Source organism: Scylla paramamosain, chromosome 24, assembly GCF_035594125.1.
Source record: "Scylla paramamosain isolate STU-SP2022 chromosome 24, ASM3559412v1, whole genome shotgun sequence".
Taxonomy (NCBI): Eukaryota; Metazoa; Arthropoda; class Malacostraca; order Decapoda; family Portunidae; genus Scylla; species Scylla paramamosain.
Genome location: NC_087174.1, coordinates 8,870,517 through 8,887,500, shown reverse-complemented (window position 1 = coordinate 8,887,500; position 16,984 = coordinate 8,870,517). Strand labels below are relative to the sequence as shown.

The following is a 16,984-nucleotide window of genomic DNA, read 5'->3' as shown; positions in this document are numbered from 1 at the left end:
GTGATTATATCCTCTTAGCGGTAAGTGTGTGGAGGGATAAGCACACACACACACACACACACACACACACACACACACACACCCACCCTGACAAGTAAGACACTTGCAATCAATACACTCCACACACAGCTTGAGGAAAGACACCCCCCTTCTCCTAACATTCCCATACATAAAACAAAATCGGTAAAAACTGAAAACATGTACAAGACACAAGGGCGGTAGTTCTCGAATGATTATTAACACACACACACACAGGGAAGCAGATACCAAATTAGCCTCGCCAGAACGCCAAACACTTGTATCTGTGATGAGTGGCGTGTGGATCAAAAGTTCGAGTAACAACACTACATCTTGTCACTTGATTAAAACGTTCCATTTTTTCACGTGGAGGCATCAGAACTGTCTGGGAAGCCGTGACAAAAGATGTAATATATTCTCTTTATTTAAACACGCGCTACATTATGCACTGTGGGGATGGTGATATTTGTTTCTTAAGGTGAAGAATGGAGAGCACCATTTGAAAGGTTTGGTGTGTGAGTGAAGGGTCCTTGTCATTATATTTAGCTCATGTTTACGGTTCATTATTTTTCTTGCTGTGTGTATTTAATCCCTTTGGTACAGCGTATACTTGGTTTGCCAGAATTTGTGTACGGTATTTATTAGTTCTTTTCTTAGTAACTAGTTTTGTACATAATTACCCAGTTTGCTTAATTAAGTATTGTAAGTGAACTGTTTGCTTTTATGGTTTCACGTGTGACGATATCGAGGGCGAACGAGTGGCCCAGGAAACATGAAGAGGACCTGTGAGTGGCGTGGCACTAGCCTCCCAAACCCTGACTCAACATGTCACTCTTCCCATCCGACGTGCTGCAGGGTGAGGGACTTGTGTGTTTGGAATCATCTGTAGGCGAAGTTAATGATTAGTACATGCAAGAATAATGACACTGTCAGCAGTCGTTTATAGGAAAAATATAACAGACAAATTTGATAATACTGACATCAGATGTAATGGAACATGTAAGTTGTCTGTGTGTTTCTAGGTGGTTATATGCTGTTGCTCCTGCCGGTACTCGTGCACCTTCCGGTGCCGGTGCAGCAACATTAGCTGTCCCGCACGAGGGTCCTCGTCAGGAGGGCGGTGGAAGCCAGGAGTGGGTGCGTGAGGTGTTATGCTGGCAGTCTGCAGGTTGTGATGCTATGTGTGGCGTTACGTCATAGCTTTTGTGACCTGCAGTTAACAAGGTCAGTGAGATAACGGTCATGGCGTAATGTTGAAGGGGTGAGACCTGCGTGGTGGAGGACTGATGCTGGCGGCGGCGGCGGCGGCGGCGGCGGTGGCAACGGGAGTGTGCGCGCTGTAGGCGTTGTCATGACGACCGTCTTGGGGAGGGTGGCGGTCCGGGACACCCGTCAGTGTGCTTACCGCTGTGTTCGGGGTGTGATCCACTCTGACGAGCCCGCCATGAGAGTCCTCAAACCCCCACACTGCTAAGGTAAGAGCCCATTGTGTGCTGTGCCCGGGGTAAGCAGAGTGGCCGGTGGCCGTGGGTCCGGCCAGGGTGCCAGGTGCCACAGTGGGTCCTCACGGTGGGCCGGATCAATACCTGGGCCCCGGCGTGTGTGTGCCTGTGTGCCCACCACCACCGCGCAACCGTGCGTGAGCGCCGACGACCGTCAGCCTACTCTCGCCTTCCCGCCACACTATCTCCGCCTTCATGGAGCGGCACCACCAGCTCCCTCCTGCTCTCCCTGCCGCCCTTCCCCCCTCGACCCTCTCCTTCCCTCCCGCGCCACGAACAAGTGTCAAGACCGTGACGTCATTAGCGGCGTGACATTTAAGTGGACGCGCGATTATTGCCTTCGTCAGGCCCAGCAGGAGGCTGCAGGCCCACCTCTCTCTCCAAGGCGATGCAACTTCCTCCTCCTTGCCCTCCTCTACTCCCCACCCCTCCTTCATCTCCGCCTCCGTTAAGGAACTCTTTCCCCAGTTACAGACTTCGTCACTTTCCTTCGGCGCTTCAAAACTTTGATATAATTTGCAAAGTCGCTTGATATAATTTGCAAAGTCGCTTGCACGTAGACGTACTTTAGGGTGCGGGGACACACACACACACACACACACACACACACACACTTACAACTAAATGGATAACAAACACTTGATATCACATTTAAATCTTCAACTACTCAGGTCTGGTGTCACCATGAAGCAGTGTAGCGGCACCAGTGTGTTCTGCTTCTCAACATCAGTCACCAGGAGCAGTACAAATGGCGTTCGTGCTAATCACTCCCACACCAGAGTCCCCCATACTCTTTAGTTTCATTAACGAGGCAGCAACAAAGGTGGCGAGCCGCCTGTTAGAGCACGTGCTGGTTGGCTGGGGGCGGTAGCAGGTGCGATGGGTGGTGTGGGTGCGGGGCGCGGGGCGGTGCATGACCAAGGTTGTGGGATGATGGATGCTGTTTGTCTTCACTCAATTCCTCACTCAACATCGTGACTGGCAGGTGTTTGTGATACGCTTCTTAACAATGTGGCTCCTGGAATTTTGGTGCCTGCGTGCTGCAAATTGCTGGAGGCTTTGAAATATTTGTCTATTTTTTGCATGGTTTACTTACAATATTTAATCTTTCTGCCTCTTAATCTCTTCATGTCTCTCTTTCCTCTTTGTGTTTCAGTTTTTTTACTTCATTTTTCCTCCTTACATCTTTCTTTTTTATTTGTACTTATATTTTCCTTTCTCATTTATTTTTATACTTGCATTTGTTTTTCCTCTGTTGTTTACATACTACGTCAGAGTATTGAGCGAAGCGTCCCGTTACGACCTGAACACTTCCTCCCTTATGACACATCAGACATACGAGTAACCAAATCCTGCAGCTCCATGAGGCGGCGGCGGCACGTCTCACCTCCACCGCTGGCCGCGTTATCATGCCGCGCAATATAATGACAGACACTCCTACGCCTTCCTGCATGATGATGATGAGCTTAAGGATCTCTGGCAATTTGCAGGTTAACACTAACTACAAGCTGAGGATAATTGCTGCCACTCGTACAGATTATGACGGCCCAGCAAATTAACTGTAAAGGGGAGGACCAAGAAGTTAAAGTAAAATAAGATGAAAGAAATGGTCAGAACGTATATCTATTTTGATGAAGTGAAATTTAAATACTACTTAGCATACAAAGCTCATGAATTGAATACTAAATAAGTAATGGACAAAGAGAGAGAGAGAGAGAGAGAGAGAGAGAGAGAGAGAGAGAGAGAGAGAGAGAGAGAGAGAGAGAGAGAGAAGCCCAATTACTTAACTGCTCGTCTACCTTGTCTGTAGTTACAAAATAAAAGCTAATCTTTATTACTTGGACACTCAGAGAGAGAGAGAGAGAGAGAGAGAGAGAGAGAGAGAGAGAGAGAGGCAAGAAAATAAAAGAAAAACCCGGAGGAAAAGCGACGGAAAGCCAGACAAATGGGCAGATAGTGAGGAGGGCAATCCATTTAGGAGTGTGGCGCCACAAAGCGGGTCCCTGCTGCTGATGATGGAGCGGTGCGCCACAAAATGCCCCCGAACGTGTGGAAATATGATCGTAAAGTAATTTTCTGAAGACGACGTAAAGGCGACGTTGTGAGCACTTCTCGTGTGTGTGTGTGTGTGTGTGTGTGTTGTGGAAGCCTCAAGATGTGGATAGTGAGTACTGGAGTATCAACTGGGGGTAGGACATACAGTTGAGGTAGGAATTATATGATGAATTATAACTATTACAAGGGGTTTTAAACAGTAATTAAGTCTTAAGTCCTTAGAAGGCAATTTGATTTAATGCCACTACACTAAGGACGTTACTAGAAAAATAACTGCCTTGTAAAACATGAGGAAATTATGATCGTAAGGAAACGTAAGGAAATTATAACTATTACAAGGTATTTTTAAACACCAATAAAATCTTTAACACCTTAGAAGGCAGTTTAATTGAATGCTACTACACTAATGACGATACTAGAAGAACCAACTGCCCTGTAAAGCGTAAGGAAAGGGTAACTTAACGTGTACTAGTGTTTGTAGGGGAGGGTGTCAATGACTGTTGGTATAATAGGTTGTACGTGGAGCGTAGGTGGATGCGCAGTGCGGTAGGAAGTGGTGGGCTTCATACAGCGAGGGCAGGGGAAAATATAGCATGACGCCCTGGTCACTGCACGATTCATCTCGAGGACTGGGGATGTGACGTACACACCTGTCCCACCTCTGCTGTCGAATTATATGTTTAGTCTATTTACTCTGTGCCTGTTTGTTAAGCTTTCCCTGACAACGATATGAGGTGGATGGAAACTGAAGCTTATTGATGTGTATTGTATCGATATGTATTGTGTGTATGTACTGATGTGTAAAGAAAGGAAAAAAAAAAAAATTTGTTCCAGGGCCGTGGTTATGAATTCAGACCATTAGTTTGTGTTTTGTTTGGCTTTATTGTAACTGCTCACTCCTTCACGTAGCTGGACCGCCATCAAGCGGCTGCTGCTCAAGAGATTCAGTGTATGCAGTAATGTGATGCTTTTTTTGCAGACAAGTTTAAATATAGACCGACTTATGAAATGTAATCATGATAAAGAGGAAATAATACTAAGCATAGTTTTATGTGTGCCTTACTTGAAACATTGTCAGATCTCATTAGCTTCATAACTGCTGAAATTCTTGCAATTAGATGAGAAATTGATTGGAAACATGCTGATCAAGAAAATATGAAGCCTTTGTCCTAAAAGTGAAGCGTCTTAATCACGGTAATGAAGCTAAATGATCATTGAAGGCTACCCGCTGTAATCGCCGCCGCTCCCTCACCACCCAGGAAATATCTCACCATTAATGTAGTAAATACTAATTACCTAAGTAGCATTTATCAGTAATAACTTGTCATTTTGTAAGAAATAGTGCATCTTCAGTATATAATATTTTGTTAATTATATGATTTCCTACTAATTGATAACGCCAAACGACCTCTTGTGGTGGAAGTATCTTTGCAACTTTAGCGAATCATAACTTTGTTGTGCGTACTCCCGCCACGTCCTGCTTCCCACGTGGCGACGCCCCATCCCTGGACGCTGCAGCCACTCAGCCAGCGCAGTAATGAACCACAGCATGAATTTATAATTATTTCCGCCAGTTATTTTCAAAATACTTTATAAGATTTGCATTTTCATTCCAAACATGTTTCTGTTTTTATTTTGTAATCTAAAGTGTAGTTAGGGGATGTTGTTGTTTAATTAAGATTGCCGTTGGTGGGGACATTTAGGGGAGTGACTGCTTTCCATATCGTAATTGAGATAATTTGGTGAATCCATGGCATAGTTTTGAAATCATCGCTTCCGTTCATCCATGCAAACACCAGAACACTGCCGCCCAGCCATGTGAGGGGCGGCGACCAGCCTTATCTTGCCCAGTGGATGGCAACCCGATATGCAAACATTAGCCAACCGTGAATTTTCATGACTGGAGTTCTCATCTGTGTAAGGTTAACGAAACAAAAGGTAGGGAGGAAATTATTCTCGGACAGTGTGGTAGATGAATGGAATAGAGTGAGTTATCAGGTTGTGAGTGACGAATCAGTAAGGAGGTTTAAACGATTAGAAAAATTTATGGATGAGGATGATGGATGGAAATAAGTATATGGCATGCTTCCTTTAGGGACTACCACGGTTAGACCTGAAGGTTTCTTGCATATTCCTTTATTTTCTTACGTTCCTATATTCTTAACACAAAATTTAACTGAATGTTCATATAAAAAAATTAACAATGAATTATTGTTACTAATGGAAGTTACTATGTAAATTTCAAACACTGTATGAACTTTAGATTAGTTACCTAAATAGGACCGTATTTTGGAACGCCTCTGCGCCGCACCCGACTACTTTTAAAAGGCTCTGGATGAAGTTAGGTGACAGATGGACAAGATTTATACATTATTAACAGGAAAATTATTTTGCGAACCCTTCTAATCATCGCTGTGGCCTTTGAAAACAGTCGTGATGAGAGAGCAAGGCTTTTCAGAATACGGGCCATAACATTAATACCACGTCTCACAACCAACCTCCCCCCATACCCCGAGACAGTCCCAGTGATAAGACCAGGGAAATTACTCCAGTTATCTCAGAAGACGAGAGAGGAGGGAGGCAACTTGAAGAAATTTGTCCCGAGTCCAAACCTCCGGAGACGCCGCCCCAGAGAGAGAGAGAGAGAGAGAGAGAGAGAGAGAGAGAGAGAGAGAGAGAGAGAGGATTGTTTGTCGTTTTTTCTTGCTTTTTTCCGTCCTTTCTTTTCTTCCCTTTTTCTTTCCTTCAAAACGTAAGGAGCCGCATCATCGCAGTAAGTGTTGGGAGTACTTTAGGTGTTAGTGACAGTGATTGGAATGAAGTACTTAGAAGTGTAATTAATGGATCTTAGAGCAGTGAAATTAAAGATTAGGAAGAGTGTAACTTACCACTAACAGCCTCGTCATGAAGTAGCTATGCGTGAAATTAGTGGACAATGTACTAGTATAAATAAAGGTTAGTACTCATTATTGGAATAGTGTACCTTATCACAAACAGCCTTGTAAGGGTAAACAGGTCCGCTACTCTTTGTTTATCCTTCGTGTTTCTTTGTTAGAGTGTTTATCGTGGAACAGAGGATTGTTACTTGGAATTCACGTGGAATGCTGCGTCTCTTTGTTATGTGCGAGTATTCAGCATGTCAATCTTTCCCCGCCACACAGTCTGCCCCCCCCCCCCCCTGCCAGTGTCCCCCGCGCCCTCCCTTGGGTTATCAAATGAGGGAATTGGTTCCGAAATGAGCATCCGTGAACTGATATTGGGTTGGCGGCCCTCCTTAACACACACACACACACACACACACGCGCGCGCGCAGCGCTAGGAGGATACATGAAGAAACCTAAGAAAAAGAGATAAGGGTATGAAGAAATAGTTTTCTCAGTAGAGCAATAGATTAGCGGAATACGTTATCAGAGGAAATATTTGTGCAAACAATATACATAAATTTAAAGAAAGTGTATATTTTGTGTTAGAAGATAAAACATTACAAATTCGACGCAATTCTATACAAAATACAAATTCCTTCCGTTGTTTCCCTTGTGGCAGTCAATTTTTCCTTACATTATCGATTTTTGTATGTTTCCTATCCATCTCCCCCCTTCATCCCGCCGTCTTACCTGCGGGATGGAGGTGAATGTGAGGATTACTCACGTGCAAATGCATGCATACGGTTTCCCTGCTGAGATAAGCGTCCTCTGTATCTGAAGGGCAGCGGTCCAATGGGTCTCTGTCGGTATTTACTGGTCCTTTGTTCACGTCAGGAGGAGGGAGTTGCTGGAGGGAGATAACATTGACCGGAAAATTGGATGAAGGATCCTTGCCGTGGGAGAAGGAAACCAGACTGGGAAATTAGGTAAAGAATGAGTTATGGAACGCATAGGGGAAGCCTCCAGCACAGGAAGAACGTGCGTGTGTGTATGTACGTGTGTGTTTACGTATTTATGTTTTTTGCAGAATTGAGTCAAGTTCGTAATGTCCCGTCTCACAATATAAAATCATCATTTATAATTTTTTGTAATATATATGCTGTCGATGCGCACCACTTCCTCTGATAATGCATTCTACTAGTTGAGTTATTGTTTTATTTGGAAAACTATATTTTTACACATAACTATCTCCTTTTCCCTAATATTTCTTGTTGTATCCTCTTAATGTTGGAATTACTTTCTGGCACAAAATCTACATTTATATTTCTTTTTTCTTTTACGTATTTATACTCCGTAATCGTGTGTGTGTGTGTGTGTGTGTGTGTGTGTGTGTGTGTGTGTGTGTGTGTGTGTGTGTGTGTGTGTGTGTGTGTGTGTGTGTGTGTGCGCGCGTCTTGACTAGGTCTTGATTGCACGGCTGGCTGGACGTCTCTCAACTCAAGTCGCTGGTGTGTGGTTTACTCGGATAAACAGGATTATGATTAAAATCCTCACACCGGGAAACACTGCGTGATGGAAGCCTGTGTTTTTAGTGTAGCTGAGGAAGAGCCAGCGACGTGAGGGAACGAAAATTATCATAATCATCGTACTGTTTTAAGGGGAAAATGTATTCGTGTGGACGTAGAATCTTAGATTATGATTAAATCTTTCATAATCCTTGGAGGGTTGTTTTTTGAGGTTGTGTATTCCAGTGAAATAACAGACCTAAATAGATGTTATTCACAATCAGTCTAATTCATCTGATAAACAATGTAGTAGCTCCTAAAAGTATAAGAAAAGCTTTGCACTCTTTATGTAAATTATAAATAATACTTCTGCAACATAACGTGAAGGAGAAGTTCAACGCAAACTAAGTTCTCGCGTTCTGCAAGCCTGGCAAATGTGGTGTTGGTGTTGCAGTGGCAAGATGGTGCAAGGCTCGCTCCTCAGCAGTGGGGGAGCTGTGCAAATCTTGGTGCTCAGGTTCGATATCAGTAGCATTGGTTTCCGGTAGAAGAGCAGTGTTAAATAATCCGGTATTCATTGATGCACATTCAGAAGTAACCCATTGGAAGTCAATAAGTGCACACTGCATTGGATGTCTTGCTTCCAGCTCGGTGAATATCCCCAGCACAAACATGTTCAGTACTTTAAATGTGAATTTTTATATATTTCCAGGCCTCTCGCGGATACGTCTCATATGTTAGTGGCGCTGAAAACGTTTTAATTATCACTCATCAGTAAATATGTCCAGGATTGTACTAGTCATTAAGGGAACGAATATAAATGAAAGCTCTAAAATAACATGCCCTTTTTTTTCAAGTGTGCAGATGATTAAAATTTATTAAAAGATACTGCGTTAAATTCAGTCTGCCCAGTGAAGGATGGCGCCGTTCATTACAGTGACATGCTAGGCCAGGACGAGGTGAACGTGAATCAATGGCAGTGTGAACGAAACTCACTCACTAATACATGTTTCCGCTAACCTCACAAATACACGTTCTCGCTAACCTCAGTAATACACTTTCTCGCTAACCACGTTCCCGCTATCCCCACTACTACATCTTCCCGCTAACCTCAATAATACACGTTTTCGCTAACCTTACACGTTCTTGCTAACCTCTCCTTTCTTAGCACTTCGTCATACTCACTCTCTCACTATATTTAACTACACCATCATACCTACACTCCCCCATACTTATACTCACACTAATGCACACTCACATACCTATACACTGAATACATTTTAACACATTCATGCTTACAGTTTCTCCACACTAATGCACTCATTCATATACTCGCATCCCTCACATCTCATACCTGCACACCGCCACTCCCTTCCCTACGTTCCAGCCATAACACCATTACCTAAGTCTCACCTGTTTACCAATACTTCACTGTACCCCCACGTTGCGATCCCCTGGCGACGGTGGCAAGGAGGGGAAGCAGTGAAGGGAAGCAGGGGAGTGCCGACAGAGAACATTATCAGGACCTCACCACTACCACCCGCTACCAGGCGCCGTGTTTACCTCCATCGATCCCCCGCGCCAGTACTCGGGGGTAAACATTAGGTATCATGTGACGCAAATTGGAGATGCGTTTAAGTTTAGCTCCCCCTCGTGGATAGGTGTACTCCAGGCTCATCAAGGCGCAGGGTGTTAATGGGGGAGCGTGAGTGGTTATTGCTCTCTGTTTGGTTATTGCCCAGTGTTTGTGCAAAAAGTAAAAGAGAGCCATTACGTCACTTCGAGCCAAATGTCGCAGCATGCTTGTTATTCTCCACTGGTTCTTGTTACGAGGGGATGGAAGTGAGTGGTGTGGTGTTGAATGGTTCCTTGACACACACAAAAAAAGAAAAAAAAAAGAAAATGAAAATAGTGGCAGCCAATGATTAATCTCTATATTGAGCAATTCCTCCCTGAAATGAATAATAAATAGAAGCGTCAAGCCATCTCCACATCGAAAGCCTCATCTGACTCATGATGTGTCTGTGTGTTGCATTATTGTGGGGTTTTATCAAGTCCTAATAGTGAGTGAGCTGCTACTGGGAGTGACTGGTGGTGCTCTTCCCTGACACTGGTGGCATGAGTAGGGAACTTTTGTCTCTGTGTGTGTGTGTGTGTGTGAATGTGTGAACCAAAATTAGTTAATGTGTAATAATGAGTAATATTGAGCTATATCTGCAATCGTAATTTGTATCTCTGTACTCGGTTTGTAGTCAATAAGCGTATCTATCTATCTATCTGTGTGTGTGTGTGTGTGTGTGTGTGTGTGTGTGTGTGTGTGTGTGTGTGTGTGTGTGGTGTGTGTGTGTATGTAAAGGGAGGAGGCAGTTAGATACGTGTTATCCTTCCCCTGCAATGATTTACTGTATTTTTTTTTTTTTTTTTTGCGATCAGTTTGTCCTCCAGTGATGTGACGCTGAGGGAAAGTAAGTAGAGAGTCACTCAGCACATAGACCCATGTTCAGAACCTCTCAAGGCCACATAGATGATTAACCGGGTTCTCAAGACTGTTTTTCCTGTTAATAATAGAAATGTTGCTAATCTATCATTAGAACCTTAAAAACACCCCTGAAAACCCGTGTCACTTTAACTAGTCTATTGATAGCAGTCGAAATGCGGCTAAGAGTATTTTGGAATATGGACTAAGACTTGTTCAGAACCACACGTCACAGCGGCTGAGCGACTTCCACTCCACGAGACAGTTACGGAAGACTTGCGTCACTCTAATAGGTTGAATGTCTCGTTACGAAACAAACTCACATGACCACACAGACTGACAACGCAACCTGATTTAGCCACACTGGTCCCTTGCCTGGCTTGCCTCTTCCCCGCCTTTATTGCGCCTCCGACCCGCAGCTGACCCGAGTCTCGCCACGCTCATCACAGCGGCGACACACACACTTTTATGTTACGGTAATGGAACAGCTGATGAATGTTGAGTGTTTTTGAATAATATTTTGGATGTTATCAGATGAATCGTTTGTGTGTGCGTGTGTGTGTGTGTGCGTGTGTGTGTGTGTGTGTGGGTGGGTGGGTGGGTGGGTGGTTTGGAAATGCTTTGCTTCCCCTGTGTGTGTGTGTGTGTGTGTGTTTGTGTAAAGTGTACAAACCATGAATACTAAAGACTTGTATTATGAAAGAAAAAATAGTCAACCTTTAATTACTTGAGATGGACCAGCAGTAAGACAATTTCTGTTAACGTCTGTGTTGTAGGGAGGAAAATATAAAAGTGTTTTTTTCATGAATTCTCGTAGTGTTGGGCGCTTCGTACCAGGTGTGGGTTCCTGAGCGTCTGTTGGGAGCAAAACAAGAGTAAGACACTGAGAAAAATGCTGATGACAGTGAATGAGCGATTTTTTTTTTTTTTTCATAATAGGTGATTTTTTTCTACTTCTTAAATATACGACCTACATGAAAACATTAAACATGCAACTTAACTAAAGCTTACAGTTTGTATGAACATTTATAACCCACGTGAGAATTTTATGAACTGCATGGAGACTTAAATATACGACCAGCATGAAAACATACGCCCTACATGAACATTTAACAACCTACATGAAAACCTTAACTTAGAATATGCATGAAAAAAAAAAAAAATAAATAAATAAATAAAATAAATAAATAGATAAATAAATAAATGAAACTCTTACCTAACTGGGATGTCAAAGTCCCTCCTGGTGGTGAGATAAACTACAAGTACATTAAAAGAAGGATAGAAAACGGCTGCTATGAAAGAAAGAAAAGACGAGAAGAAAAACGGGAGATAGAAGTGGGTGACATATTAACCACCCTGCTTTCTCTCTCTCTCTCTCTCTCTCTCTCTCTCTCTCTCTCTCTCTCTCTCTCTCTCTCTCTCTCTCTCTCTCTCTCTCTCTCTCTCCCTTGGATAAATAAGAGCATATTCTTTCCACCATAAGTTACGGCCAATTTCCTCCCACAAGATGGTGAAGGGCGGAGGCCAGCGGTGGGGTCGCAAACACCTCCTCCACTCCCTCATTCTTTTCCTCCTCCTCTTCCTCCTCCTCCTCCTTCTCCTCGTCTTCTCTTTCTTGTACTTGTGTTTTTTTTTTCCTCCGCCGACCTTCCTGCCGTCCTCTTTAACCTTCCCACCTTGTCTTCTTTGGTTGAGTCATCTTTGTTGTTGTTGTTGTTGTTGTTGTTGTTGTTGTTGATGTTTTTGGCCTCCTCTTCTTCTTTTTCTTCTTCCTCCTCCTCCTCTTGTTACAGCCCCTCGTTTATCTTGTCTTCCTGCTAGTTCTGTTAACCCTTCTCTTCTTCTTCTTCTTCTTCTTCTTCTTCTTCTTCTTCTTCTTCTTCTTCTTCTTCTTCTTCTTCTTCTTCTTCTTCTTCTTCTTCTTCTTCTTCTTCTTCTTCTTCTTCTTCTTCTTCTTCTTCTTCTTCTTCTTCTTCTTCTTCTTCTTCTTCTTCTTCTTCTTCTTCTTCTTCTTCTTCTTCTTCTTCTTCTTCTTCTTCTTCTTCTTCTTCTTCTTCTTCTTCTTCTTCTTCTTCTTCTTCTTCTTCTTCTTCTTCTTCTTCTTCTTCTTCTTCTTCTTCTTCTTCTTCTTCTTCTTCTTCTTCTTCTTCTTCTTCTTCTTCTTCTTCTTCTTCTTCTTCTTCTTCTTCTTCTTCTTCTTCTTCTTCTTCTTCCTCGTTCTCTGTCACCCTTTCGCCCTCCCCTCCCTCCCTCCCCACCAGCAGCTCACTTCCCTCCGTCCTCACACGACCCCACACGTCACAAACACACTGCCGAGGGTAATTATATCATAAGGCATCTGCGGAGTTAGGTGGCGGAGAGACAGACAGACAGATAGACAGGTAGACAGGCAGATAGACGGACTGGACGGGATGGATTCACTGTAATCACGCGTTTTGATGAAGGAGGAAATTGAGGTGCAGAAGGAAAACTTGAGGGTTGACAGACGGTCAGGAATGTTTGCTGGGGAAACATGTTGGATGAGAGGGAAAAGTGAGCGGATGTTGGGAAGAAATGAATGCAGGAGAGAGGAATAGTGAGGAAAAGTGAGTGAATGTTGGAGAGATGAATACAGAATAGAGGAAAAGTGAGGAAAAGTGAATGAATGTGGGGAAGAAATGAATACAGAAGAGAGGAAAATGTGGGAGAAAGTGAACGAATGTGGGGAAGAAATGAATACAAGAGAGGAAAAGTAGGAAAAGTGAACGAATATGGAGAAGAAATGAATACAGAAGAGAGGAAAAGTGGGGAAAAGTGAATGAATGCAGGGAAAAAAAAATAATATAAAGAAAGCACATGTGGGCAAAGGTGAGGGAATGTGGTAAACAGAACAGAGAAGATAACAAATGTGAGGAAAAACTAATGTGGGGAAATATGAATGTGAGGAGAATAATTGAAGGAAAAAGCAATATGATAAAAAAAAAACATGGGAATATAAAAAAAAAACAGTAAAATCTGAAGAAAATAAAAGAAAGGTAGAAGAAAAGACAAAAGACTAGAATATTAAGAAATTAGGTATATACCGAAGGAAGAGATCATTATAAAGTGAAAAAGAAGAGAGAGAGAGAAAAAAAGGAGAGAATGAGAAAATCTGAATAGAGTAAAGAAGGAAAGATGATGTAGTAAAAAAAAGAAAAATATAAAAGGAGAAACATTTTTTGAAGGGAAACAAAAATAAACAAGTCCGAGAAAGAAGAAACGGGAACAGGTAGACTGAAAAAAGTAAAGCATAAAGAATACAAGACAAGCAGAAACAGAAATATAAAGACAAAAGAAATATTAAGGAATTAGGTAAATAACGAAAGGAAGGTATTACAACAGAGTGGAAAAAGAATAACCATGAAAGAAGATGCAAAAGAAGGAGGAAAAATGAGAAGATGGGAATGGAGAAAAGAGGAAAAGGTAAAGTAGAAAAAAATAGAAAATAAATACCATGAAATACGTGCAAAGGAAGGATATTTTTGAAGGAAAATGAAAATCTACAAAACAGAGAAAAAAGAAAAGGTAAACTAAAAAAAAAAAAAATAGAACATAGAGATACGAGAAAGAGGGTGGAAGGTAAAGACAAAGGAATATTACAAAAAGAGCTTGATAAATAACGGAAGAAGAAATAACTATAAAGTGAAAGCGAATCATTAAGAAAGAAGGGGGAAAAGAAGGAGAAGAATGAGAAAACTGGAATGAAGAAAGACAGGAAACGTAAGAAAGAATGGGCAAAAAAGACCAAAGGAGAAGCAGAAAGAGCAAGAAACAAAAAAATACGAAAAAGATGCGAACAAAAAAATTAAAGATAAATGAGAAATGGAAAAGAACGTAAAAGAAAAAAAAACTGTAAAATATTAAAAAAATAAGGGCAACACAGCTAAATGGCGAGTGTTTTAGAAATAAAGGAGAAAAGGAAGATGGGGGGAGTAAAGGAAGAAAACGACGAAAAAAAGAGGAGAGAGAAAATTCAGGAAAGAAGACGGAGAAGAAAGACGCAAAGGAATGCAATATAGTGGAAAATGAAAGGAAAGGAAGGAGGGAGGAGGAGGAGGAAAAATAAGAAGAAAAGAGGTAAATAAGAGAGAAAGAAGAAAAATAAGATATATGAAAAAGGAGACGAAGATGAAGAGGAAAAGAAGAACTGAAGAGAGAGAGAGAGAGAGAGAGGAGAAGAGAGAGAGAGAGAGAGAGAGAGAGAGAGAGAGAGAGAGAGAGAGAGAGAGAGAGAAAAAGAGAGAGGTTTGTGCATGCGTTTGAGTACAAGGGCAGAGAGGAGAGCGTGTAACAATAACAGAGAAGCAGCAGAATGTGGGGTGTAGGCAGGGTGCAGGTAGTGCAGGGTGTAGGCAGAGTGTGCAGGCAGTCAGGCAGGGTGTAAATAGGGTGCAGGGTGTTTCACAGGAGTAGAGACAGGGTGTAGGCAGGGTGTAGATAGGATATAGGTAGGGTGAAAGAGTGTAGGCAGGGTTTGGGTAGGGTGTAGGCAGGGTGATGGATGTACAGCAACAGGCAGCCTCCTCTTCCCTCTCCCCCTCACCCCTCTCACCCCCACCACGCGCCTCCTTGACTGAAATGTATTTTTAGTTCGATTTGTTTTGATTCGACGGAACTGTGTTGTGTAGGGACACTGGGGGTAAGGGGGGGAGGGAGGGAGGAAAGGAGGGAGGACACACACACACACACACACACACACACACACACACACACACACACACACACACACACACACACACACACACACACACCACAACCACCATGATCATCATCACTATGAAAAGCGTCGTTCTGATAATCATTTACTCATTTATGTATTTTAGTATACTTTATATGTCTTTTTAATATACATCCACAATCTCTTAATTTATCTTTTTTTTTTTTTTTTTTTTACCCTCCTCGTGATTAACTTCCTGGGAGCAACATGCTGAGTGATCCTTTTTCCTCATTTTTTGTGCCCTTGACAATTAGACCATTAGCCTCCACCAACTGTCCCCGCCTCGTCTCTCATGGAGGCAAGTCATTGAGGGTTAGATAACGATGTAAACTTTATCCTTCCACTCGCAATCAGCAAGAGACAATTAGCCTTACGAGTGTGTGTTATAATATTCCATCTAATAATGTATCTCTCTCTCTCTCTCTCTCTCTCTCTCTCTCTCTCTCTCTCTCTCTCTCTCTCTCTCTCTCTCTCTCTCTCTCTCTCTCTCTCTCTCTCTCTCTCTTATCGAGACCACTTCAGGGAATTGGGCTGTTTACTAATATGGCTCTCAGTAAGTCAACGTGGATGTGTCTGTCTGTCTGTCCGTCTGTCTGTCTGTGTGTTCAGCTACAGTCCATTATTTTGTTAATGTCACCCATGAAAAGTATTTTTAAAAGTGCTGGATCGTGTACAGAATATCCTTGGAAATAGTTGAACCAGCGCAAACACACACACATACACACACCACGTAGCACCAAATTGAGAGGGAAATGGCAGTCAGTCTATTTTATTTATTTATTTTTTTTCCGCGTCCCACTCCACTGAGATGAACCACCGGGATTCGAAACCAGGTCATGCATTCACTTCCTTACTTTTTGTTGTTCGAGATGTGATGAAACAATTGCACCTGGGGGAGCGAGTAGCTTTCATGGGACTCGTCACGTTATGTTTATACTGCAGGCAGGTGGGCCAGGTGGGAGAGGGTGCGGGGAGGACAGGTGAGCAGGGAGGTGGGGAAGGGGAGGAAGCAAAAAGAAACAGGCAGAGAGATACGAAACGTGACTAGGGAGAGACAAGGAGGATAAAGAGAGTAATGATGCTGTTGACGTAAAGCAAACAAAAGACTGGCTACTGAAGCGAGGAGAGAGAGAGAGAGAGAGAGAGAGAGAGAGAGAGAGAGAGAGAGAGAGAGAGAGAGAGAGAGAGAGAGAGAGAGAGAGAGAGAGAGAGAGAATATGTATACAGTAAGGACACTAACTCAGAGAACAGATCTAGGAAAAACAATCAAGAAAAGGAACGAAAGACAGAAAAGCTTAAAAATAAACGATAAAAAAGGGAAGCGTAAGAAAAGTAAGGTGGAAAAAGTGAAATGTAAAAAGAAAACTTAAAAGTGTGTGATGTTAGTACAGTTTGTTTACTAGCGCTGTGTGTGTGTGTGTGTGTTAAGGAGGGGAAAGAAGGGAGGAGAGAGAGAGAGAAGAGAGACGATTCTAGGCTTCTGAAGGGAGGCGGGGGTGGGGGAGGGAGAAGTGAAAAAAGAGGAGAGATAATCAACCAAACGCCAGATGCCAAAACGTACATGCCTGAGTATAAGCACCAAAACCAGACCCAGACCTTGCCTTCCTCACCTTTCCTAGCCTCCTCCTCTTCCTCCACACTAGTTCTGTCTCTCCTCAGGTCGCCCGTTCACAGGTGCCTAGGTCCCGCTCTCCTGCCGCCTGTCCCGCCTCATCGCACCTGCCCGGGTTCCTGCCTAGCATCCAACGCCTTGTTTTTCCTCTCTCTCTCTCTCTCTCTCTCCTCTCTCTCTCTCTCTCTCTCTCTCTCTCTCTCTCTCTCTCTCTCTC

General features: G+C 42.9%; 3 long non-coding RNA genes across 3 annotated transcripts in view; 2 read left to right on the top strand and 1 right to left on the bottom strand.

Annotated features, from left to right (window-relative positions):
- LOC135112691 (uncharacterized) overlaps nt 1–2,134 on the top strand; it is a 4,141-nt gene extending 2,007 nt beyond the window's left edge. The window contains exons 1-2 of the long non-coding RNA XR_010274533.1: nt 1–874; nt 1,041–2,134. The exon at nt 1–874 is cut by the window's left edge and continues 2,007 nt beyond it. This is a non-coding gene — a long non-coding RNA (uncharacterized LOC135112691). The remainder of the gene's footprint in view (nt 875–1,040) is intronic.
- The window catches only part of LOC135112692 (uncharacterized), a 41,166-nt gene that overhangs the window by 14,757 nt on the left and 9,425 nt on the right, over nt 1–16,984 (top strand). The window lies entirely within an intron of this gene.
- Nucleotides 427–1,136, bottom strand: LOC135112690 (uncharacterized). Its single transcript, XR_010274532.1, has 2 exons — nt 999–1,136; nt 427–901 (listed from the first exon to the last, which is right to left on the bottom strand). It is a non-coding gene; the product is annotated as an uncharacterized LOC135112690 (long non-coding RNA).